Source organism: Dasypus novemcinctus, chromosome 24, assembly GCF_030445035.2.
Source record: "Dasypus novemcinctus isolate mDasNov1 chromosome 24, mDasNov1.1.hap2, whole genome shotgun sequence".
In the NCBI taxonomy this organism is placed as follows: domain Eukaryota; kingdom Metazoa; phylum Chordata; class Mammalia; order Cingulata; family Dasypodidae; genus Dasypus; species Dasypus novemcinctus.
The window spans coordinates 35007474-35033267 of record NC_080696.1 but is presented as its reverse complement, the minus strand read 5'-3'; the positions used below and the strand labels follow the sequence as shown (position 1 = coordinate 35033267).

Genomic DNA, 25794 nt, shown 5'->3' with positions numbered 1-25794 from the left:
GTCCTCCAGTTAACTGTCTTTCCCTGAAGTCTTGTCACCTCTCCTGGTTCTGGAAAGGAACATGGGCACAGATGGTCTTTCTTCTTGAATTGTGCATGTTTGCTTGGGTTTCTGGAGACTTCCTTCCCTGCCAGGGTTTGCCTAGGAAGTGGCATGGGCCTGGGCACCCACTGTAGCTACAGTCTCTTCAACTGCTCTTGGAATCTCACAAGCCACCAGTCTAGCATGGGGAATTTTTCTAATCTTGGGGTCAGGACGCCTTGCTTTGACTCACTGCAGACTTGTTAGTTCAACGTCTCCTGTGCTCTGCATTTTGAATGGAACAAAACCCAGGCTTTCAAAGAATTACTTGAAAAATTAATATACTCCAAAATAGAATTTTGCCTTTTGGGGTACAGTTCTATGATTTTTAACACACTTAGTTTAGTAACCATAATATGCCAAAATCAGAATAGTACACATTGCCTCCAAAACTCCTCTGTGCTATCCTTTTTTTCCTCTTCTTTATTTTCTTTTAAATGTTCCATTCAAAAAATATGAGGTCCCCATATACCCCCCACCCCACCTATGCCACCCCTCCCACATCAACAAACTCTTCGATCATTGTGGCTCATCCACTGTACCCCGCGAATACATTCTGGAGAGCCGCTGCATGTGCTATCCTTTATAGTCATAGCCCTCCCCCCACCCATAACCCTTGGAAACCACTGATCTGTTCTCTATCACTCTAGTTTTCCAAAACCTTCTCTCTGCCTCTGCTGGAATTGCTCTTCCATGAAGCCACAGGTGCTGTGTGTTCTACCAGCCCGAGTAGGGAAAGGATCGTGGGGTATCAGGAAACATGGAAAAGACAAGCTGTCATGTCAAGACATTGTTTTTCCACATTGGTCACATCCGTAGCTTCCCCATGCCTTTCTCTGAAACTGAGGATGGTTCCCCTTTCTTCATATGTAATTGATTGTGATTGCATTTGGGAGCCCATGCAGGTGTCCTTTTGTGAATGAAGAGGTCCATTTTTAAAGGCAGATATTTTTTCAAGGACTCTGGACTATCCAAGCTCTACTCTCCAGATCTTGGGGTGCTGGGCCTGTTCCCTGGGAGCAAATTTTAAGGAGGGGGCTGAGTTTAGGGTGGGCAGTCCTTGGGTGGCCTTGCAAACTCCAGTGGCTTTGTTAGGGGGCAAAGGGCAAAGGGCTCACAGAGAGGGAAGCTGACTTGGCCCAGTGTTTAGGGCCTCTGTCTGCCACATGGGAGGTCTGTGGTTCAAACCCCGGGCCTCCTTGACCCTTGTGGAGCTGGCCCATGTGCAATGCTGATAAGCACAAGAAGTGCCCTGTGCTAAAGAGACCCACGGGTTCTATGGTCACGGCAGATGTGGTTCACTGCCATGTCAGATGGCCCTTCTTTGGAGCTGGTGTTTCTGCGTGATGAAACTGGACTCAGATGGGATCTCTTTTCATAAGACTTTCATGCTACTTTACTGGAATTGTAGATGGTGTTGGGATTTAAGATATATTTAGGGGATTTGAATATCTGGACTGACAATATGATAGCCAGGCCCTGAGCCTCAACAGACTCCAGTTCCTACAATCTGATTTATTGGACTCACCTCACTCAGCTAAGATGGAGTTGAAGAAGGACAACCACCACACCATGGAGCCTAGAGTGCCTACAACTGAAAGCAGGAGGATTGCATCCACTATCCATGTGGAATCTGAGCCTCCTCTTGACATAGAGGTGCAACGGACACAACCAATCCAAGGTCCACAGAGAAAAGGTGGCATTGGAGTGGGAAAAGTGGACATGGTGGCTGATGGGTATGGGGAATGGCAGGAAGAGATGAGATGTGGAGGCGCCTTTGGGACTTGGAGCTGCCCTGGATGGTGCTTCAGGGGCAATCACCGGACATTGTAAATCCTCACAGGGCCCACTGGATGGAATGGGGGAGAATATGGGCCATGATGTGGACCATTGACCATGAGGTGCAGAGGTGCCCAGAGATGTACTTACCAAATGCAATGGATGTGTCATGATGATGGGAGTGAATGTTGCTGGCGGGGGAGTGGTGGGGTGGGGGTGGTGGGGTTGAATGGGACCTCATATTTTTTTTAATGTAATATTTTTACAAAATCAATAAAAAAAAAAAAGAAGTGCCTTGTGACACAGGGGTGTCCCCGCGTAGGAGAGCCCCATGTACAAGGAGTGCACCCTGTAAGGAGAGCCACCCAGCATGAAAGAAAGTTCAGCCTGCCCAAGTATGGCACCACACACATGGAGACCTGACACAGCAAGATGATGCAATGAAAAGAAACACAGATTCCCATGCCACTGACAACAACAGAAGTGGACAAAGAAGAACACACAGTAAATAGACACAGAGATCAGACAACAGGGCGGGGGGGCAGGGTGGGAAGTGAAGGGACAGAAATAAATAAAGTAAATAAATCTTAAAAAAAAAAAGGGTTCACAGAGAGCTGGGCCTCTCCACTTTTGTGAGAAAAATTTTCTTAAGCAGAGGTTGCTTAAGGCTAGTTTCCTTTGCATTGGAGACTTATCTTCCCACCTGCACTAAGCGTGCTTAATAGTAGTAACAAAATTTTTAATAGAACATTAGTGCTTTACTGCTAACAATCCTGTGGGGAAACTGAGGCACAGGGAGGACAGTGACATGCCTGGGGTCACCTCAGCTAGCAAGAAGTGAAGTCAGGCAGTCACTGGGGGCTGTCCGGCTTTAGTGTCTTAACTCCATGAGCAAATTTCCATCACAGTCTTTGAATCAGTGGGCACCATGGGAAGCAGATGTGGCTCAGTCGACTGGGTTCCCACCTACCACATGGGAGGCTGCTGGTTCAGATCCCAGTGCCTCCTAAAGACAGTGAGCTGGCACGACAGGCAGGCATGGCAAGCTGATGCAACAAGGTGATGCAACAAGAGATATGGGGAGGAAAACCAGAATGAGAGACACAACAAAGCAGGGAATGGAGGTGGTTCAAGTGGTTAGACACCTCACTCCCACATCAGAGGCCCTGGGTCCAGCTCCTGGTACCTCCTAAAGAAACAAGAAAGATAAACACACAGCAAGTGAAAAATAACAAGGGGGGGGGGTAGAAATAAAGAAATAAAACAAACCTTAATTAAAAAAAGAAAGCATCTGCCCATCTTCCCGGGAGCCCTCCCACTAGCTGTGAAACCAGACAGCCCTAGTTCCCAACCCGGCTCTGCCGATTCCCGCCTGTATGACTCTGGACAAGCTGCTTCCCCTCTTTGAACCTCAGTTTGCTTCCAACTAACATGGGACTCATGACACCCACTTCCGAGGGCTGTTAGGGTGAAATTGGAAGCAAATACCTGGAACAGAGTGAGTGCTTGGAAGTTACAACGCAGGGATGCGCAGTGCCTGGAGCAAGGTTCTGGCATAATTTGGGGCTTTCTGCTTAATCCCCCCCTTAACCCGATTCCAGTATCATAGAGGTGTATCACACAGCGAGCCTTTCCAGGAGAAAATGTGATGAGTCTATGGCTCTGTGAACCTTAAAATGTTAAAATTTAAGAAAAAAAAGGACCAGAATGGGAAAAATTCAAGGGGGCCCCTTAAAGAAGCCCCGGACCAGCCCGAGGAGGGTTCAAGAGCAAGGCAGACAAAAGAAGCCTACACCATGCAGGAGGCAGCCCAGCCCTCTTATGTTTGCTCTTTGAAGCATGAGCAAGAAAAGCCCAGGAGCTCAGGGCTGTCTAGACGAATCATCTGCAGGAACACCGGGGTTTCAGGTTCAAATCCCAGTGAAGCATTTCAGATTAGGGAGTTTGAGTTGAAATATGGAGACGTGAGGCTCTTTCTCTCTTCTTGTCTCCGAGCTGTTGGCGCCTGCTTGTTCGAGCCTGCCAATCCAGCTGAAGGCAGATTTCATTATTTCCCCCTTAGTGGGTGTGGGAGTGGGTGGGAGGGGATTTCGAAGAAAGAGAAGGGAGGCTGAAGGCTGTTCCTGTGGTTCCTTGCTGTGTGACTTCGGACAAGTGACTTTGTCTCTCTGAGTCTCAGCTTCTTCTTGCGGGGAAGGAGATAACAGTTTTTAACTTTTGGGGTTGCTGTGAGGATTTGATGAACTCTGAGCACCCAGCATGGCACATAACAAGGGCTTCGTGCCTATGTGCCAGGATTATTGTAGCTAGTGATGTCTTTGTTTTTTAAAAATATTTATTTATATATATATATATTTCATTCCCCTTCTCCCCAAGCCCCCGTTGTCTGCTCTCTGTGTCCATTTGCTGAGTGTTCTCCTGTGTCCGTTTGGATTCTTGTCAGCGGCACCAGGAATCTCTCTTTTTGTTTTGTCATCTTGCTGCGTCAGGTCTCCATGTGTGCGGCACCACTGAAATTCCTTCAAACAATATTTGGTTACCAGCTTCTTCTTGTTTTCCCTTCACTAGGCTGTGAGGCACATGGGACAGGGACTGAGTCTGTGTATCTGCATCTGGAGCAGGGGTGGTCCAGGTGGGTTCCTGCTGAAGGTTTGGGTTGCTTGAGGGGCACATCCTGCTTGGTGCTGGTCCCTCTGCTGCCCCAACTCTCCTAGGGGGCAATAATGGCATCGTGACAAGGGCACCTCTAATGTGTTCTCAGAGCACATGCAGCCACCCCTCAGCAGCCTCAGGGGGCTCCAGTGGGGGAACTTACCTCTTTTGGCCATCACTGGCCACTCCTGAGGGGTCCCACCTCACTAGACGCAGACACTCATCCATGAGGCTTTTCACACTTTCACATCCAGCTGCCTGAGGATGTTGTTGATCAGAGGACATACCTGGGCCATCAGCACAGAGAGAAGGGTCAGGTCAGGGCTAGAAAGAGGCATCTGGAGTATCTGTGGCTGGAAGCGTCAGTGCTGGGCTTCTAGCAGGAATCATGCCAAGAGGGGCTCCTTTGTATTGAGCACCGACTGTGTGCAAGGCACTTCCAGAGGATTGTCTCCCTCAGACCTTGTGACAACCCATGAGATAGGGACTATGATGGTTCCCAAGCTGCAGGTGGGGAAACTGAGGCTCCAAGAGACTAAGTCACTTGCTCAAGCACACATAGCTGGTAGATGGCACAAGTGGAATTTGATTTTAGAGTTTTTTCATGCTCCAAAACCCAAGGTTTGACACTCTTTTGCTAAATTGCCAATGTATGTGCTCTGACTCCCAGACACAAGGATGCCAAGGGAAGATATTTCTACCAGGTATGGGATAGCTCTTTCTAGGATCTCTCTGAGTGCAGAGAAAATGTTTTGTCTTTGGCAGGATATCCCTAGAAGGACAGGTGGGTAGACAGAACAGAGAAATACAGGGCCTCCCAAAGTCAGGTGCTATGTGTCAGGTACAGCTTACAGAGTCGTTTACCCCTCAGCCAGCTCCATGCAAGATGGATCATTGTCAGCAACAAAGGCTGACCCAGAGAAGGGGGGTGACTAGCCTGAGGACACTCAGAAAGTAAATGCTGGTTAGATTAGAAGAACCAGGGCCAGGAGTGCACCTACACCAGTGCCTGTGAGCATCTCGTGTAACCTGGGCATTCAGTGATTGTCTCATGAATATACAAGTGGATATTCACCGAGTCTTAGTTGTATTTAGCATTCTGTGCTTTTGGAATTGAACTGGACACCAATCCTTCTCTTGAGGGACTCAGAGTCTGTTGAGGTTGACAGATGTGGCCAGCCAGTCTATTAATCTTCATTAGCTGTAGTTTTTGTCTGGGTTACCACTGTATCCCTTGCATCAAGCCCAGTGCCTGGTACATAGTAGGTATTTAGCAAATATTTGTTAAATGGAGGAGAGATGAGTTTTAGAAAAGGGCAGGGCACTCTGGTGAGGGATCAGCATCTGGGAAGGCACAGTGGTGTGAAAATGTAGGATGTGTGGACAGGTGGGTCCTTCCAAGAGACAGGAAGGCAAAGCGTTGCAGAGTCAGGCCAAGAGTGACTGTGGGAGCTTGTGTTTCATCGAGAGGCATTGGAGAACCACTGGAGGGGATGGAGCAGGGGCTGGGAGATGGCCAGTTCTCCTAGAAAATCACTTCTGTTGCCAAGTAGAGAATGGAGATATGGAGGTGAGCTGTGAGTCAGAGGAACTGGGAGGAGGCTAGGACTGGGCAGTGACTAAAGGGTTGGAGAGGAAAGAGGAACCGAGGACCACCAAGTCTCTGAGGGGCTGTGTGGAGCGAGGAGACAGAGCCTGGTTCCTGGGAAGGTGGAAGGACCATCCTGGAATGGGGGAACAGGAGGGGGATCAGACCCAGGGAAAGATGAGATCTGCTCTAGCCTCATTCAGGAGGTGGTGGAGAGGCGAGGCTGCAGTCTGGGAAGTGGGGAAGGGACCCAACCCTGGGGAGGGGCCGCTGGTGCCTCACTCAGTTAGGACTCTCACATGGACAATTGCCCATCTCCAGATCTCTCAGGCTGAATTCATCTTTCTCCAGCCAGGATTCAGCCACGATATTCATGTGTGAGCACATGTGTACGATCTTGTTATTGTGGGGCCTGTGGATTAGAGAGGAGGAAGAGTCAGGAGGAGACTAAGAGCAGAGGAGACGGAAGCAGCTGCAGGACCCGGGCTCTTCCCTCCAGTGGGGCAAAGGCAGCCACTGCCCAGGGGCCCTGCGTATCTTCCCCAGACATTAAATCCTCAAGTCACCATTAAGGAGAAAACCACGAGTAGCCAGAGTGGCTTTGGAAAATCTTTTCAATAGATCGGATTAGGGGCCTTTGGAAATTCAGAAGTTGGTAACTCATGTCTCTTGAAAATCTTCATCATTTAGCTGTGGCGTCTCTTTTGCTGGGGCCAGTGGACTTCAAAGAAGAGTTTGGATAGGAAGGAAGAGGGATGAGGTGACTAAAATTGTTCCCTCTTTCTTTTCTGTAACTGAGCCCCGTGCAGTGGCTTAAATGAGCAAACTGCGGCCTGCCCTGACGAGTGATCTCCAAAGCTCACAGGCATGAAGTGACACACAGCGGGCGAGGACAGAGGCCAGGCATGCAGCCCAGGGTGGGGTCGGAAAAATCTGGGCTCCCCAGGTTGCCAAACCACACTCCCCTCCCCACTAACACTCAGGCTCCCAGGGAGGAGGGAGGGCCTCACAGACCCCTTCAGTGGGACTCACAATCTAAATTCCATGTCAAATTCAAGAGAAATATTTGCCAAACACTACTCCTTGTGGAAAGACGGCTGGACCCCGACGTATTCGAACTGGATGTTGGTGACACTGATGCTGCACTGGGAAGAGCGGAGGTCCTCATGGGCCCCGGGCCTCGGGTGGGAAAGGCTGCATGCCGAGTGCGGTCACCCCTCGGGCTGAAGTGTGGTTTGCTGGCCTGGCGGGGGAGTGGCCGCGGTAGGCCTAATTCTGCTGCCCCCATAATAGGGTGGTTGGTCGGGCCCACCGCCACCCCTGAAGGAAGCTCGGCATGGGCGCAGAGTGCCCTCGGGTCTCCCCTTCTCGGCAGCCACGCTTCCGTGGCCTCCCCTCCTCCCGGATGGCGCCACACGATGCCTTGTGGGGCGGCACCCTTCTTCTTCTTTCTCCCTGCGCAGGCGCAGGGCGGAAAATTCCAGTCTGCCCTTTTCCCCTCCCCACGACAGCAGCAACAGCCAGGCGTGGGCGGGAAACTCCAGTCTGCCCTCTACCCCAGCAACAGCAGCCACCAATCACTAAACCCTGCCACTTCCCCCAGCAACAGCAACAGCCAATCCCTAATCACCACCCCTCCCCTGTCCAGTACCGCCCACTGACCTTTTGCCGGCAACCAATCAGAACAGGGCGTGGCTTCGACCAATCAGCCTTCCCCAGCCCCTATAAAACTGTTGCCTCTCCCTCAATAAAGTGGACTTGCGTGTTTACCTCGTCTCCGCGGTAGTTCTTCTGCCATGCGCCCTCCAGTCCTGAGAGCCCCCGACAAGGGCCTGGCCTCCCTTATCCCCAGTTCGTCGCCTGCTTCTCCGGGCGACCCCGTCAGCCGAACCGCGCAACCCCTGTGAGACCGACCCCTCGTCTGCTGCCGGACCGACCCCTCGTCCCAAGCGGGACCGACCCCTTGTCCCAAGTGGGACCGACCCCTCGTCCAGAGCTGGACCGACCCCTCGTCCGCAGCCAGACCCCACCTCTACCGACCGAGCAAACCGTTGCACCGAGGAGCCACAGGGGGTCCTGGTAGGGGGCTTCAGAGTCAGACCCATTAACAGACACCCTCGGCCAGAGCCACCGACAGACACCGGGTGGCGAGCTGGCCAGGGTGCCCTGCTGGCTCCGCATGACTGAGCTGTGCAGCCCATGGGCAGCTGCTGCTGAGCTGCCAGCCCAGATGGAGCCTCCTCCTCTCAGGGCATGGCTCCACCCTCCACCCCGTGCCCCGTCAAAGGAACAGGAGCTGCCTTGACTTCTTTCCATCCCTCACTGCCCTTCCCCACTTCCCTGACTCAACCCATCAGCAGACCATGCTGGCTCTGCTGTAAAAGTTTGGCCACTTCCCGTCACACTGACATTTTGATGTGTCCCAGGTCACCATCGCCTCTAGCCTGGAGGTGCTCCCACCTTCTGCCTGGGCTCCCTGCCATGATCTTGGCTTCCTTATAACCATTCTCCAGAGGAGTCCTAACACTTCCCTGCTCTTTGACATCCTCCACTAGTTTCTCATTGCCCTCAGAATAAATCTGAATCCCCATCCCAGCTGCTGAGGCCCAGCAGTGTCCAGCCCCAGCTTGCCTCAGCAGTACCATCTCCTACTGCTCTCTCCCTTGCTCACCAGCCACAAAGGGCTTTTTCTACTTCAATACACCACACTCTTCCCTACCCCAGGGCCTTTGCACTTACTGCTCCCTACACCCAACATGCTCTCCCCCTGTCCTTCGTGTGCCCACTCCCTTCTCTTCACTCAAGGATCTACTCAAGAGTCTCCTCTTCACAATGGGCCTCTTGATCAGTCCCCTCCGTGTAACCCTTTGCCTAGCTAAATATGTCCTTAAAACATTTCCTTCCACCTGAAATTAATTGTTTCCTTTCTTGGCCTATCTCACTAACTAGAATGTAAGATCCCAAAAGGCAGGGACCATGTCTTGTTTGTAGCCTGGGCCCTGGTACAAACTAGGTTCTCAATGAATAATTTTAACAGTTGTTAAGGGCATGAATGAAGGGAAGTGATTGTGGCTGCAGATCTCATCGACTAACCCTGCTGGAGAGAAGGAGGGATTTGAACTGGAGAGGAGGCAGCTCGAGGACAGAGTGGGCTGTTACAGCAGTGTTGCCGTGGCCCGTCTTTGGACCCGGGAGTCTGAGGACCTTCTTGGGACTGAGCGGAGGAGGTGAAATGGAAGGGGACAGGACAGGCCCAGTTCTGTGACATCAAGCATAATGACCAATTGTGATGCATTCCCTCTGTGCACCAGAGAAGTGGTCGCCTTAGACTTAATCGTCACAACTCCTCCTGGAGGGAGGACGTACAATTATTATGCCTATTTCCCTGATGAAAACTCAAGGCTGATGCCCAGAGTGCTTGGATGCCTGGTGCACAGCCACATGGCTATAATAGAGGAGGGATGTCATGCCAGATAGAAGCCTGGGCTTTTTGGTACCCAGATGTTTACCGAGCCTGTGCTCTGGGTACCATTTTGTAGGTGAGGCTTTGTGGGGGTGAAGCAATTTATCCAAGTTTGGTGAATCAGGATTTAAACTCAGACACTTCTATGTCTGAGCCCTCCCTTCACTTTGACCTCCTTGATTCTCCTCAAAGCCCCATGCAGTGGCCTACCCCACCTCCCATCCTTGCATTGGGCTCTCCAGCCCATCTTCTGTCACTCTGCCTTCCTTTCCCTCTCACAGGCCTTTTAGGTCCACAGGCCTACACCCCACTAAACCCCCATCCTCTGACCCAGAGGCCTCTAGAGGCCCAGGGCCACAGGTGAGCGTGAGGTCTCACCTGCCTTTCTGCCACTGCTGGATGTTCATGCTGCAGATCAGCCAGCCCACCACCCCCCCCGGGGGCTCCTGCCTCAAGTCCTTCAGACTGTCCAGGAGGCGGATGTTCTGGATTCTGCCCTCTACATTGTGGTTCATGAGGCCCTGGGCAATAACTGGAAATGGACAGTGTCATGGTAAAGGGGGGATGGAGTCAAGGGGCCAGAGGCAGCTGGTGCACCACCTCTTGGCTGAATGGTTGGAGTGTGACACCCCTCTCTGTGATCCGACTTCCTCAGCTATGGGATTATGTTCTGCAGGACTGATGTGGAGAAGAACACACACTGTCCCAGCAGAGGGTCTGTGTGATGATTAGTCTAATATATCAATGTGGCCAGTAATGGTGCCCAGTTGTTTGGTCAAGCAAACACTGGGCTAATTGTAATACAAGGACATTTCTTGGACTTTAGTCATCAGTAAGTTGACTGCATAGATGGCTGCTACATTTCCAATCAACCAAGGAAATTACCATCAGCAATGAGTCACATATTATCCAAATAGTTGAAGGGCTTAAAGGAGAAAGTGATTTCAGCATTCAGAGAAAGAATTCTCTCTCTGCAAAGCTCCACTTTGCACAGCCAACATCTCCTGGGGACTCATCAAAGACTTTCATCAGAAGGCCTGGTTTGCAGGCTGCCCTGTGGAGTTTGGACTTGTGCATCCCCAGGTCAAGTGAGAGACTTTTACGAAATCTCATACAATTTACAAATATCTCCTGTTGCTTCTATTTCCCTAGAAACCCTGACTAATACAATCTGGCAGGCAAGAGCTACGTAAAGGAAATGTTTCCAGTGAAAGTTCATCCAGCCTAGAGTTCAGAGCCTAACATGCAGAGCACAATAAATGTGGTTGAGAGAGAAAAATAGGTGAGTTAATAGGGAGAGACTAAATTTAAATCCCCCCACATCATACCTAGAATCAATTACAGAACTGTGTGGAGCATCCTGCAGGAAAGAATGAATTGCAAAAAGAAAAGAGATTTTAAAAGGTATGGACAGGCTTAAGTCCTGCTTCTCTCTGCTTTAGACCCCTTTACCCAGGATGAGGTCCCAGATCTGACCAAGCTCAGAGGTCAGCACAGAACACATTTATTTCACTGACTTGACCCTCCCTGTGGTCAGAACTATGCGTTAATTAGTTAGTTAGTTGGGAGCAGCAGAAACCATTGCTACACGCCCCCTCCTCCAAGGCTAGCCCCCACACCGCCTTTGACCACATCATGTCTCTGCCGCCTACAACAGGAAAGTGTGTCTGGAGTCACAGATCTAGTTTCAAATCTTGGCTCTGTCATCTCTCTGGTCTTGATTTCTGCATCTGTACAATGAGGGCAACAATCGTACCCCTCATAGAGTTCTTGTGAATAGTGAAACCATTCAATCATTCGTTCATCTTAACAGATATTCTTTGATATCTGATGAATGTTGGACCCTGTACTGGGCATTAAAACAAACTAGTATTTTGTCTAGCAGGAAAGTCATGCATGAACCAAAGAGTTCTAAGGAAAATGTGAAACTCTCTTTGCTTAAAAAAAATTTTTTTTTTGTTATGCCAGTAGAAAGAATTTATTGGGAAATGGGGAAAAAAAACAGAGCTTACTGAGAAATGGGAGAGGACAGAAATATGCATTGAGATTTCATGTGGGTTCCTCTAGGCTTAGAGACTGGGCTTTGGCTTGTGCGGTCACCTTTTAAGCTATTAATCATTCATCCCCTTGCCAATGCTAAGGGGAGGGACCCCAGATGTTATTGGTTATCCCACCAATGGTGCGGGCGAATGGTAAGACCTGTTTGGAATATCTGGGGCCTCCCCTTGGCCCTGGAAAGAGTCCCATCTGGTTCCTCAAGGTTGACGTCAAGGTCTTGGCAGCATCTCACAGCTATGTTGTCTGTTGGTCATGTTGTCTGTCATAAAATTGTTTTTAAAATGTCCATTACTGTTTGCTTTTAACCACTTTTAGTGGTCTTGGTTAATGAGGATAGTAGCCTGGGAATTTGTGAGCAGCAGATGCCAGTAGTGCCTATGCAATACCCATCCACCCTCCCATCCATCCTTCCATCCTAATCTTCCCAACTCAACCCTGATGTGATTCAGTCACTCTCCACTTCTCCACTCTTCCTGGTCCAGAGGAGGCTTTGATGATAGGAGCCTTCAATGCATGACTCACCCTTGGTGACTCACCTGGGTCCAAAGTGGGCGTGTGACTCAATTTGGCCCTATCAGACTGAATAGAAGATACTATATTCCAAGTTTGAGGAGAAGGTTGCTTTCTCTTTCTCCTACTGGAAAAGAATGAGGGATCCTGGGCCTTCATGGGTCACCATTTTCCTGCCACACTGGGAAAGCAGCTTGAGGATGAAACCATGACAACCACATGCCATGGGAAGGACAAAACCTGGACCTTCATGGCAGCTTTGAGCTGCGATCACACCAAACCTGGAGCTCATCCTACCTATGACTTTCAGTCATACAATGTGACAATTATTTATCATTTAAACAAGGTTGAGTTGGTTTTTCCGTGCAGCTAAGCACACTAAATTACACCTGACGGGTGGCTGGTTGCACTGGTTAATATATTCACAGTTGAAGAACACTTTACACCCCTTACCCCCTCCCCCATGCCTTGTTGTTCCACTGTCTGTGTCCATTCATTGTGTGATCTTCTGTGTCTGTTTCTTTTCACCTTCTCTACTTGTTTTCTTCTCTAGGCTTCATTGGGATTTGATCCCAGGGACTGCTGATGTGGGAGAGAGTTTCCCTGTCACTTGTGCCACCTCAGTTCCTAGTTTCTACTGCGTTTCACCTCGACTCTCCCCTGCGTCTCTCTTTTGTTTTGTCATCATGTTGCTGCATCGCTCACCGCATGGACCTGGCTGGCTGTGTGGGCACTCCTTTACCAGGAAGCCCAGGGATGGAACCTGAGTCCTCCCATATGGTAGATGGAAGCCCAATTACTTGAGCCACATCCACTTCCCTGTACTTCTTTACCTTCATTGAATTCTCAAAAGCAACTCCATGAAATAGTATTTTAATTGCATGTATTGTACAAACAAGGAGCCCCTGACCTACAACTACACAAAATGTATTTGATAATCTAAGGAAATGGATATATTTATGGCAAACTGTGAAGTGCCAAAGTTGTGATGAGGGAAAATGGAAAACATCAATAATCTAGAACCATTAAGAAAGTGAAATAATTGACAATCTGATTGAAAAGCTTCTGACCTAGAAGCTTTTACCAAACTGTTATCAAGAAGTAATTATGAAAGAAAACAGAAAAAAATAAGGACGCTAAATATTTTTGAAGCTAGTATAACTTTTTATTTTACAAAACAGATAAAAACCATGAAGAAAATGCTGTACATCCATTTTATGTATGAAATATTTGCTAAAATTCCAAATCAATTATTAGCGAACAAAATCTAATGTATGTTATGAAATGCTTATCCCAGAAATGTTAGCATGTGCAACACCAGGAAACCTGCTACTACCATCACATTAATGAATTAGAGGAAAACTTAATTCATTATTTAGATTTCCTTATAATTTATAGATGCCAAAAAACTTTTGTTAAAAGCTAATGATATCAATTTACGATTAAGAAAAATCCAGAAACCTGGGAATAAAAGGCAACTACCTTAATGTGATAAAAGTGATATTCCAAAAATTTACAGAAAACATCACATTTAGTGGGTAAATTCTAGATACATTCCCATTCCTATCTAGTAAGGGGCACTATCAGTGCTACTTTTTTACATACTAGTGGATGCTCTGACTACACTGCCAGGGAAGAAAAAGGTACAAGTAGTACAAGGTTTAGAAAAAAAGGAAATTTTTCACCATTTGCAAATGATACAGTCCTCTACATAGAAACCTAATGGAATAAATAATATAAACTATTAAAACTAATAAGAGTTCAAGACTTTTGGATATCAGATTAATTTTAAAAAATCAGTTGCTTTCCTCTAGTTCACACTAGCAAAATCTGTCTAGAAAATATAATAGATAATTAGATAGCACTGGCAAAAAAGCAATGAATTCTCCAGAAGTCAGTTGAACAAAGCCTGTTCCAGATGGTTGTAAGATTTAAAGCTCTATCAATGGACATAAAATGAAAATTTGAATACATTTTTGACGTAACATTGCAAAGATGTCAATACTCCCAAAATTAATAGACAAATTCAATGTAATCACAGTCCAATTACAGATAAGTTATTATTTTTGATGGAATGCAACATTTGGAAGAATAAATAATATAGCATTTTACAAATACAGAGTATTTAAAATATTATGTTATTGGGCAGAAATAGACACATAGTCACAAAATAGAGAGCTCAGATATGAAACCATGTGTGTTTCAGACCTTGATCATTTAGTAGATGGGTCGAGAAAACTGACTCAATATATGGGGAGAATTGAGTTGGATCTCTACCTTATATCATATATAAAACTTGCTCCAAATGGGTTAAAATCCTAAATGTGAAAGGCAAGTACATAAAGTTATAGGTAGGGGGAGTAGACTATGTCTAGGGTAGGGTACAAGAACTTAAAACTCTTCAAAGTCAAACCTTACCATGAAATATCGATAAGTTTGAATATATTCCTGGCCAAAGAGACCCACAAACAACTTAATAGGTGACAGTTTGGGAAATATACTGGTAAATGACAAGGAAACGATGTCAAATGTCAAGAATAGATAAATATTTCCTCAAATTCAAAGAGAATTTTATAAAATGGGGAAGTGATAGGAAAAAGAAGAAAAGATAAGAACAGAGATTTAAGAAGTCATCAAAATGGCTAACAAAATTTTGACAAGGTGCTTGAATCCACCAGTGATCAGCTTGACTGCTCATTAGACCAGCAAAAATTAGAAAGGTGGATACTCTCCAGTGCTGGAGAACCTGGGAGGCAGGCAGGCTGGTTTATTGCTGGACTGTAGACTGGCACAACCATTCTAGAAGAGAACCTGACAATCTTTAGTGAAATTAAATTTGCATCTGCCTCAGGGCCCTGCCATTTCCCTTCTGGATAATTTACAAGAGAAATTCTCCTACAGATCCTTATAGGAATATGGTAGTGGGTAGCTAAAGATAACCCAAGTGTCCATCCCTAATGAAATGGCCAGGTAAACTGAGGTGGATGAACCTTAAGGACTTCCCTACACCAGCCCAGAGCACGTGGATCCTGACAGCATAGCACTGAGTGAAAATTGGCAAAATAGTATCATCTATCATATCTCTCTCTAATTTTATTTTATTTTATTTTATTTTTTTTAATTTTTTTATTATTGATTCTGTAAAAATATTACATTAAAAAAATATATGAGGACCCATTCAACCCCACCACCCCCACCCCACCACTCCCCCCCCCCCCCCCAGCAACACTCATTCCCATCATCATGACACATCCATTGCATTTGGTAAGTTCATCTCTGGGCACCTCTGCACCTCATGGTCAATGGTCCACATCATGGCCCATACTCTCCCCCATTCCATCCAGTGGGCCCTGTGAGGATTTACAATGTCCGGAGATTGCCCCTGAAGCACCATCCAGGGCAGCTCCAAGTCCCAAAGACGCCTCCACATCTCGTCTCTTCCTAATTTTATATAAATTACGACATCACATGTTTTCAAGGATGGGTCATATTTAAATGTGCATATTAAACACATTGTAGTAGCTGCCAATGCAGTAGGGGAATGGAAGTGTGATAAGAGATGTAGGGGCAAAATAATATGAAAGAAAAGAAAGAAAAAGAGAGATCTTTGCAGTGATTGACGATGATGAAAAAATGCTCTGAATTGCCATAGGATTAACTCCTCACTTTTCTGTACTTGACATCTAAGAGAAAAAACAAAAGTAGAGGGTGAGTGACTGCCCCAAGGTCACTCAGCACATGTGTGGTGGGTCCCAGATGATCCCCTCCCATAACTCCTGTGGGCAGCAGGCAGAGGAAGAGGCTTAGCTTACTTCTTGCCAGGGTGGATCCACTCTCTGTGTGGGCTTGGCCAGGCCAGGCCAGGGCTGCCTGTGTAGCACTGAGGACATGGCCAGCAGGCTGAGGAGGACGAGGAGCCTCCAGAGTGGATTCATCTTGGGTTCTGGTACCTGCTGCCAGGAAGAGTCAGATAGGAATCAGGCAGATGGTGGCAGGGTGGTCGTCCAGATGGATGGACTCATGGTTTTCTGCAGGAGGATGGCACCAGAGTTAACCCCCAGCATGATTTGGGGGATGTTATAATTAGCTGCCACTGGGGCCTACTCACATGGTGAGAGCAGCAGCTGGAAGCCTAGGAGGAGGCCAGGACTCCAGAGGGAGACTTTGTTGCTTGGAGACACCCAGCAGATCCCACTGTTGGGTCATCCACCAGGAGTGCTCTCTCAGACATTGGCACAGGCCGGCTACTGGTGACTGGTGAAAAATGGGTGAATGAATGAGTGAGGATGGCAAACTTGCGGCTTTCTGATGGGTGAGATCATCCTCAAAGCTTACCACGCTGCTTATATGCTAGAAAGTGGTGCTAACGAATGTTTGCTGGGTAACTAAATGACTGAATAAATGAGTGAATGAGGATGGCTGATCTCTGAAACACCCCCACCCCAAATTGTGAATTTCTTAGGGCAGATGTGAGTTTAATGAAGACTCACATCCATGGTGCCTCTTGTGATGCTTGCTACATGAAAATTACAATGATTGTGTGTTAAATGATACACATGAGTGAATGAATGAGTGGATGGATGGGTGAATGGGTGAATGGATTCTGGAGAGATTAAAGGAGGGGGACAGAGAAGCATGTGGCCAAAGCAGTGGGTTTATCTTGGAGAGAATTCAGCACAAAGACCCCTGTCCTCCCCATCTCAAGAAATGGCACCACAATCCATCCAGTAGCTCTGTCCACAGCCATGGGAATCATCCTCAACTCTTTTTTCATCTTCCATTGCCTGTCTGTCAGGAAATGCTGTTGCTTCTGGAATCTGACCACTTCTACCAGCTTTGTCATCCACCAGCATTGGCCATGAATTATTGCAGGGGTGTGCTGATTCATTTCCTAGCTCTGCCCTTTGCCCAACTACAATCTCTTTTCCACACAGAAGCCTGAGAACTCATTTGAACACGTAAAAGCATGTCACTCCTCTGCCCCAAATGGTTCCAAGGTTCCCATGGCATGGAGCAAAAGCCAAACTCAGGTACCTCCTGGGCCCTGCAGGGCCCCCTGCTTTCTTGACCTCACTTCCTACCACTCTTTTCCTCACCTGCTCCACTCCAGCCACAACAACCTCAGGCACAGGGGCCCCCCAAATTCCATTGCTGTGAACTCTGAGACAAAGGCACTTTCCACTGTCTTCATGCCAACCTGTGGGGGATGTGCGGGGTCCTGCCCAGATAAGACATGATAACGTTCTTTGAAAATTTCACAAAAAACCCTGGGGCCATTCTTGGTCACTTAATCTGGTTTTATAAAATATTATATCTTAAACATTAGTTCACGGTGATGACTTTCTCCCATTTGAGGTCCTCTCCCATCCTTTGGGAATGTTTGTGGAATATCAGTTACTGTGAAATGTACATTTCCTTCCTGATCTTTTGTAACCAGTTGGGTTTTGTTATTTGTTGTCAAGAAAATGGAGAAGAATGGTCAGTGCACGAAAGCAGAAACTGGTTGCCATTTGGCTCTTCGGTTGTCTTACCAAGTGGTATGTGTGTGGGGTGTCAGACCCATCACAGGTTGTGGTTCTCAGGGCCACGGAGTCTAAAGAAATGATGAAGAGGAGGGTATGGACTTTGGAGTCTTGATGTGGGATGAGGAAGATAGCTGCAACATGGAGAGGGGCCACCGTGTACCTGTAGCCAGGTCAATGCAGAATCAGGTGGCACTAAGAGATTGGGTTCAAATGCTGGCGCTGTCTCTTGGTAGAGTCAGTTTCCAAATCAGTAGAAGGAAGGTGACAATTGTGCAGTCTTCAAGACTGCAGCGAGGATTAAGGGGGATTATGCTTGGATCAGTGCTGAAAAATTGTGGTATTATCATCACTGTCAACCTCCTCTTCATCTCTCCAAGCTTCAGCTCCCTCATGGTGGAAGCTGGTGAAGTAAATGACAAAAAGCATCGAAAGTCCAGAGGCAGTGCCTGGGACCCAGTAAGTGCACGATGCATAATGCAGCTGCCTCTAGAGACACTTTCACAGGTGAGAGTGGGCCTCTTTCAGCAGCTCTGGTGGGCAGGAACTACCCACTGGGGCTGAAACAAGAGCGAACGACCAAGCCTGGAAGGAGTTTGTGTATGACATTAGGTGACAGGAGTTGCTATCTTTCACTGAACAGAGAAACCAGCTAAAATGGTTGCGCTCCCACGAGTGTCGGCGCTGTGGGCTTTGGGGTCAGGTGGAGAACAGCCAGGCAGGGCCTCGCCCTCACAGAGCACACGTGTCCTTGGGGAGGCTAAAAGCCTTGACCATCCCTGCCACTGGGCATCTGATGAGGAGTCATGATGGGGCTTTGAAGGGAGGTGGGAGGTGCCATGTGAGGGTACCGTGAAGGGAGACCTGGCCAAAAGTAGAGGCAGGGAGGACAGACCACCCTGAGAAGGCGGCACTTGGGCTGACCTTTCTGTGTTGGGCGGCAGTGGCCATGCTAAGCCTGCTCCGTGTAGTGTCTGTCTGCCCCATCCTCACCCACAAAGGTGAGCAGACTGGGACCCAGAGAGACCCTGTGGCCTGTTTGAGGTCCCAGCCAGGATGAGGCCATGGTGGTGTCCCAGCTGGTCTCTCACCCTCCCCGCATGTGCCCAAGAGACTAATTCCAGGGGAGGTGGAACCAACTGATACCCTGAAAACTCACCTATTAGCAAACTCCTTACTTTTTCAAATTGCCTCCTTCAGAATATGATTCTTTACCTTTTGTGGGGGGGGGGGGGGGAGCATTTTGAAAGTGTGATGAAATCTTTTGTTTGTCTTTCTAGAAAAATAGACCTAGTGTTAAAGTGTTGCTCACAGAACTGGGCTTTCCATGGTCCTCCAAAGGCCTTCCCATTGACATGAGGTTAAAACTGGCTTTCAGCGGGAGGATTGCATCCAGTATCCATGTGGTATCTGAGCCTCCTCTTGACATAGAGGTGCATTGGGCACAACCAATCCAATGTCCACAGAGAAAAGGTGGCATTGGGGTGGGAAAAGTGGACATGGTGGCTAATGGGTATGGGGAATGGCAGGAAGAGACGAGATGTGGAGGCATCTTAGGGACTTGGAGCTGCCCTGGATGGTGCTTCAGGGGCAATCACCGGACATTGTAAATCCTCACAGGGCCCACTGGATGGAATGGGGGAGAGTATGGGCCATGATGTGGACCATTAACCATGAGGTGCAGAGGTGCCCAGATATGTACTTACCAAATGCAATGGATGTGTCATGATGATGGGAATGAGTGTTGCTGGGGGGGGGAGTGGTGGAGTGGGGGTGGTGGGGTTGAAGGGGCCCTCATATATATATTTTTAATGTAATATTTTTACAAAATCAATTAAAAAATAAATAAATAAAGCAACAATTAAAAAAAAAACCTGGCTTTCAAGGAGTTTGACTTGGGAAACGTTCATGTATCTATCCATTCATTAATCATTATTTGTTGCTTGCCAGGCACTGTGCTTGGCTCTAGGCAGAAACAGACACCTGCTCTCCAGGGCAAGATGCAATAGGGGACTTCAGGGACGATGGCAGACTAGAAAGACTCAGGACTCTCTTCTCTAGAAAAATAGCTAGAGGACAGGATGAAATAGCCTAGAAAAAGATCTTCTAAGGTTTGGGACACCAGAAGAAGTCTGGACACTCTCCAGAGGAGAGAGGGACAGAAGAGAGTTATCATGACCACAGAACTGTGAGGCCAAACCAGTGGTTGCTGCTACTGGCACCCTCGTCCACACTAAAGACATTTTAGAATGCTCAGGTCTCTGGGCCTGTGGCTACCAACCAGGGGGCTCCAGGGATCCACTGCCCCAGGAAAGGGGAGAGAGAGGGACACAGGTAACTTTGACTCAGTTTCTGACCCACAAATTTGGTCCACTCTGTTCCACGAGCCCTTCCAGGCCATTGTTTGTTTTGTGAGCCCGCAAGGGACTGGAGGGGAGTGGAAATATTTCTTAAACAGGCCTGCCAGAGAAGGCTGGAGAAATGTTTCTGAGAGTTTGAATGACAAGGCTCTTAGCCTCGAGGCAGGAACCTCTATGACATTGATTTGGTCTGTGTTGCCACAAACACACTCTAACCAGGCATTGAACTGAGAGCTGCTAAAAGGTGCCATCTTCTCGCAGGCCAAGGAAGTACATGTGAAAAAATTAAAAATAAATGAGAGGCTTTTTCTGGCCTTTATGGCCTCCTACTCCAATGCCCTGGGAAGTCACACTGTAACCAATTATTAGGTCCAGAGCTCAGTTTTGGGCAACTAACTAAGACAATCCTAATGATTGAGATTGAAACAAGAATCAAAAGGCAGCAGTAACACACTGGCTCCTGTCACTAAATTCACATGAAAGAGAAAGAAATTGACCATCTGAGTAAACTTCATCCTAATCAGATGCCTAGACATCAAGATGAAATGAACAAAATGATTGTCAACTCTATTAAGGGGGAAAAGCAGGCTGTGAGGGCAGGAATAGGAAGGAGGCCACTGGAGGTTGGGGGTCAGGAAAGGTGTCTCAGAGGAGGAGGCATCTGAGCAGATTCCAGAAGGTACAGATGATGGGGAGGGCACATCCCATGCTGGGATCCACAGGGGCCAAGGTCCTCAGTTGGGCAAGGGCTTGGCAGGTTGGAGGAACAAAGGACAACTACTGTGGCTCTCTACTGGGTGAGCAGCCCCACGGGGTGAGATTAGAAGTGAGCGTCCATGTGCCCAGGGAGAGCCCTCGGCTGATGTCCAGGGCTGCAGGGAAGGGTGGTGCAGAAGGACAAATGGCAAGACCTTCCCGGGCAGAACCCAGGACAGAGAGCAGGCCGGGTGCACGATTGCCCTTCCACAGCCATCGGGACTCTCAGGCCATAGGTCCCTAGCCCAGGGCGGAGGATGTGGAACTCTAGGGAACAATACAAAGGGTAGAAGCATAAATTGCACATTCCTTCATGTGTTTCAGTAGGATCTGGGCTGGGCCCAGGAGCTTGCCTTGGAGCTATCACCCCAGGAGGATGATTCATGGGTTTCACCTATACTTTAAGCATCAACCTTATGACAAACTGAATTTGTTTATTTGGTTCATCATGTATCTATTCCATTCAGGACTTTTCTTTGAAAAAAAAAACATGTATTTTTTAGCAATGTTAGAGTCAATAACTAGGGACTAGAGACTTGAACTTTAACCCAAAGACAAATGTCCTTAAAACAGGGGGTCAGGAACCTTACTTGATGGAATATCAGCTTTGACAAAGGGTGACTATGACACCTCTTCTGAGTTCTGTTGTGGACTGAAAAGAGGCAAGGGAAAGAAAAGAGTGGAGTTTTTAAGGATGCGGCAGTGTTATTTTGGGACAGAGATGCTTATTAAAAATGCAGATTCCCACACTACCTGACTTCAAAACATACTACAAAGCTACGGTGGTGAAAACAGCATGGTATTGGCATAAGGAGAGACACACAGACCAATGGAATCGAATTGAAATCTCTGATATAGAACCTCACATATATAGCCACATAATATTCGATAAAGCCACCAAACCCTCTCAACAGGTAGAGAGTGGCCTATTCAACAAATGGTGTCTGGAGAACTGGATAGCCAAATGTAGAAGAATGAAAGAGGATTACCATCTCATACCTTATACAAAGATCAACTCAAGATGGATCAAAGACCTAAATATAAGAGCCAAGACCATAAAAACCTTGGAAAGCAGTGTAGGGAAACATCTACAGGACCTTGTAATAGGAAATGGCTTCATGAATATCACACCAAAAGCACGAGCAGCAAAAGAACTAATAGATAAATGGGACTTCCTCAAAATTAAAGCCTTCTGCAACTCAAAGGAGTTTGTCAAGAAAGTAAAAAAGGAGCCCACACAGTGGGAGAAAATATTTGGCAACCATATATCTGGTAAGAAACTTATAACTTGCATATATAAAGAACTCCTATATCTTGAAAATAAAAAGATAAACAATCCATTTAAAAAATGTGAAAAAGATTTAAACAGACACTTCTCCAAAGAAGAAATACAAATGGCTAAAAAGCACATGAAAAAATGCTCCAAATCTTTAGCTATCAGAGAAATGCAAATCAAAACCACAATGAGATACCATCTTACTCTCATAAGATTGGCAGCTATGAAAAAAACAGAAGAATACAAATGCTGGAGAGGATGTGAAGAAAGGGGAACACTCATCCACTGCTGGTGGGAATGCAGAAGGATCCAACCATTCTGGAGGACAGTTTGGTGGTTTCTCAAAAAACTAGCCATAGATTTGCCATATGACCCAGCAATACCACTGCTGGGTATATACCCAGCAGAACTGAAAACAAGGACACAAACCGATATATGTACACCAATGTTCATAGCAGCATTGTTCACTATCGCCAAAAGTTGAAATCAACCCAAATGCCCATCAACAGATGAGTGGATCAATAAAATGTGGTATATACACACAATGGAATACTACTCGGCTGTAAGAACAAATACACTACAGACACACGTTATAACATGGATGAATCTTGAGAACCTTATGTTGAGTGAAGCAACCCAGGCATTGAAGGATAAATACTACATGACCTCAATCATATGAAATAAGCAAGCTGCCTCAGAGAGCAAGAGACTGAACGATAGGCTTACAGGAAATCGGGGGGTGGAGGAAGGATGTGAGCCGATGTCTGCAGGGGTGGAATTTATGACGAGATGGTGGTAAGTATGAACACAAAGAAGAGATAAAATGGGGGCAAGGGGTTGCCTTTGAGAGGGGCTTTGCGGGTTTGAGGGTGGCTGGGGATGGGCGGATGGGTAATATTGCCCAAAAGTGGTGGGAGGGAGGGGTAGCATACAAACATAGGAGAGTGTCAGGTGTTGGTGGAGAGTAAAATGCCGAGAAAATCGTATCAAAATATAATTAAGAGGGTTACCTGTTTAGGATGCTCGGAGGGGATGGTCCGATGCGGGACGGGCTCCTGGGGAATGTCTGAATGCTCATTTTGCCAGAGTGGGTGGCACCATTGGGTAGAGACACAAGTAGTGAGAGTGGGGGTGGACCCACATCCTGGGGAGGACTAATGCCATCAAATAGAGGGAACTGTATCTCTTGAGAGAAAGGGTGGCTCCCAGGGCATTGGGGCAGTTGAGCAAGTTAGGCCCTGAACACTATTCCAACTATCTCTGGACGTGGCTCCTTGGGAAACGGAGGTTGGCTGTCACTGTGGGCACCAAGGTGGATGGGAAAATGGATGTTAAATGTGTGGAACCAAGGTAAATGGGGGGTAAGAGAGGAGTTTCGCGAGAGTACACAAGGATGGATATAAAACATGAAATATTACACCATAACATATAGGAGATGACAGACTGATAATGTAAACCATAATGTAAAACATAGGATAACTAAAAAATTAGAAAACTGTGTATCCTAAAGTATGCACCACAATGTAAGCACAGATGTCACCTTGTTTGAAAGCTATTGTCTCAGACTCTGTACATCACTTTAAGTAAATATGATGTGAATAGGGTGTAAGAGTATCGCTGTGGAAGGGAAAAGGTTTTGTGGTGGATGTGTGGGAGTGCTATATATTATATATATGAATTGCTGTGGTCTAGGGCTCTTGTTAAAAGAAGTTCAATAATTAGGGGGAAAAAAAAAAAGAAAAAGATAGGATGTAGAATTTTTTCCAAGTCAACACGTATTCTATATCTAACCTTTAAACCCATCGCTGTATGCCATTTTGCTAGTAAGGGATCCTGACATTATATTGGGCTTCAATTTTCAGGAAGTTCTGGATCACAGAGTGGTTCAACAATGGCAATGGAGGAATACTGGTATAGGACACTATTGACAGGTGATATATGGCTGATAGGGAGCTATACAGGACATACGTCCAGGGTGCATGGTAATGTTTGGATATACTCATAGTGGCAACAATTAAAAACTACAGCTGGGGGGGTACTGGGTCCCTGGCCAGTGGTGCTCTGTTGTGGTCCCTAGGGTAGCAGCGACAGTCTCCCAGGTGCAGCGGCAAGGACCGGGAAGGAATGAGGGTCCAACAGTGAGTCCCTGACACTAATGACTATGCTTGTGAGCTGATATGCCTGAAATAAGAACAAGGCCTAGAGCAGCATTGTGCCTGGGAATTTCCTCCTGACAGCCTTCATGTTACTCAAATGTGGCCAGTCTCGAAGCCAAACTCAGCATGTAAATGCAATGCCTTCCCCCCAGCGTGGGACATGACACCCGGGAATGATCCTCCCTGGCACCGAGGGATCACTATCAACTACCAACTGATGATGCAACTGGAAAATGACCTTGAATGGAAGGTTCAATGCGGATCAGCAGAATATCCCTGTCTACATAAAATAACATGACTTTAAAATGCTGTTTGACCTAATGTAAGGGGGCAATGGAAAGGAGAAATGAATTTATATGGCTATGAGTCTCTAAAAAAGAGTCTGGAGGCTGTCAGAAGGATTGCCCTTATGCACAACTGAGCAGAGTCTAAGAGACAGATAAAGTAGATACAACCCCCAGGTATTGGTTCCTTTGAGGGCTAAAGAGATCCATGGGTGCTATGGTCATGGCAGATGGGGTTAACTGCCATGTCAGATGGCCCTTCTTTGGAGCTGGTGTTTATGCGTGATGAATCTGGACTCAGATGGGATCTCTCTTCATAAGACTTTCATGCTACTGTGCTGGAGTTGTAGTTGGTGTTGGGGTTTAAGATATATTTAGGGGATCTGAATCTCTGGACTGACAATGTGATAGCCAGGCCCTGAGCCTCAACAGACTCCAGCACCTACAATCTGATTTATTGGACTCACCTCACTCAGCTAAGATGGAGTTGAAGAAGGACAACCACCACACCATGGAGCCTAGAGTGCCTACAACTGAAAGTGGGAGGATTGAATCCAGTATCCATGTGGAATCTGAGCCTCCTCTTGACATAGAGGTGCATTGGACACAACCAATCCAATGTCCACAGAGAAAAGGTGGCATTGGAGTGGGAAAAGTGGACATGGTGGCTAATGGGTATGGGGAATGGCAGGAAGAGACGAGATGTGGAGGCGTCTTTGGGACTTGGAGCTGCCCTGGATGGTGCTTCAGGGGCAATCACCAGACACTGTAAATCCTCACAGGGCCCATTGGATGGAATGGGGGAGAGTATGGGCCATGATGTGGACCATTGACCATGAGGTGCAGAGGTGCCCAGAGATGAACTTACCAAATGCAATGGATGTGTCATGGTGATGGGAATGAGTGTTGCTGGGGGTGGGTGGGGGGGTGGTGGGGTGGGGTGGTGGGGTTGAATGGGTCCTCATATATTTTTTTAATGTAATATTTTTACAAAATCAATTAAAAAAAAGAAAAAAAATGCAGATTCCTTGGCCATTTCTGAGCCATTGAGTCAGAAACTCTTGGAAGAGGGACCTGGGAAGAGGCTTCTGAGAAATTCTGATGCACATGATGCATGAACACTACTGAGTTGAAATAATATGAATGAGGCCAGTGAATATTTATTGAGGTACAGGGACCTTGCCTTTAATCACCTTATTTAATCCTCAATACCACCTTTTGATGTAGGTGATGTTATAATCAGCTCCCCTTTGCAGAGGCACAGAAAGGTGGGTTAAATCCTCAAAGCCACCCAGCTGGAGAGCGCTTT

General features: G+C 47.1%; 1 pseudogene; it reads right to left on the bottom strand.

Moving 5' to 3' along the window:
- LOC101419731 (BPI fold-containing family A member 3-like) overlaps positions 1-16216 on the bottom strand; it is a 205358-nt pseudogene extending 189142 nt beyond the window's left edge.
- Positions 16217-25794: the final 9578 nt, after the last annotated feature.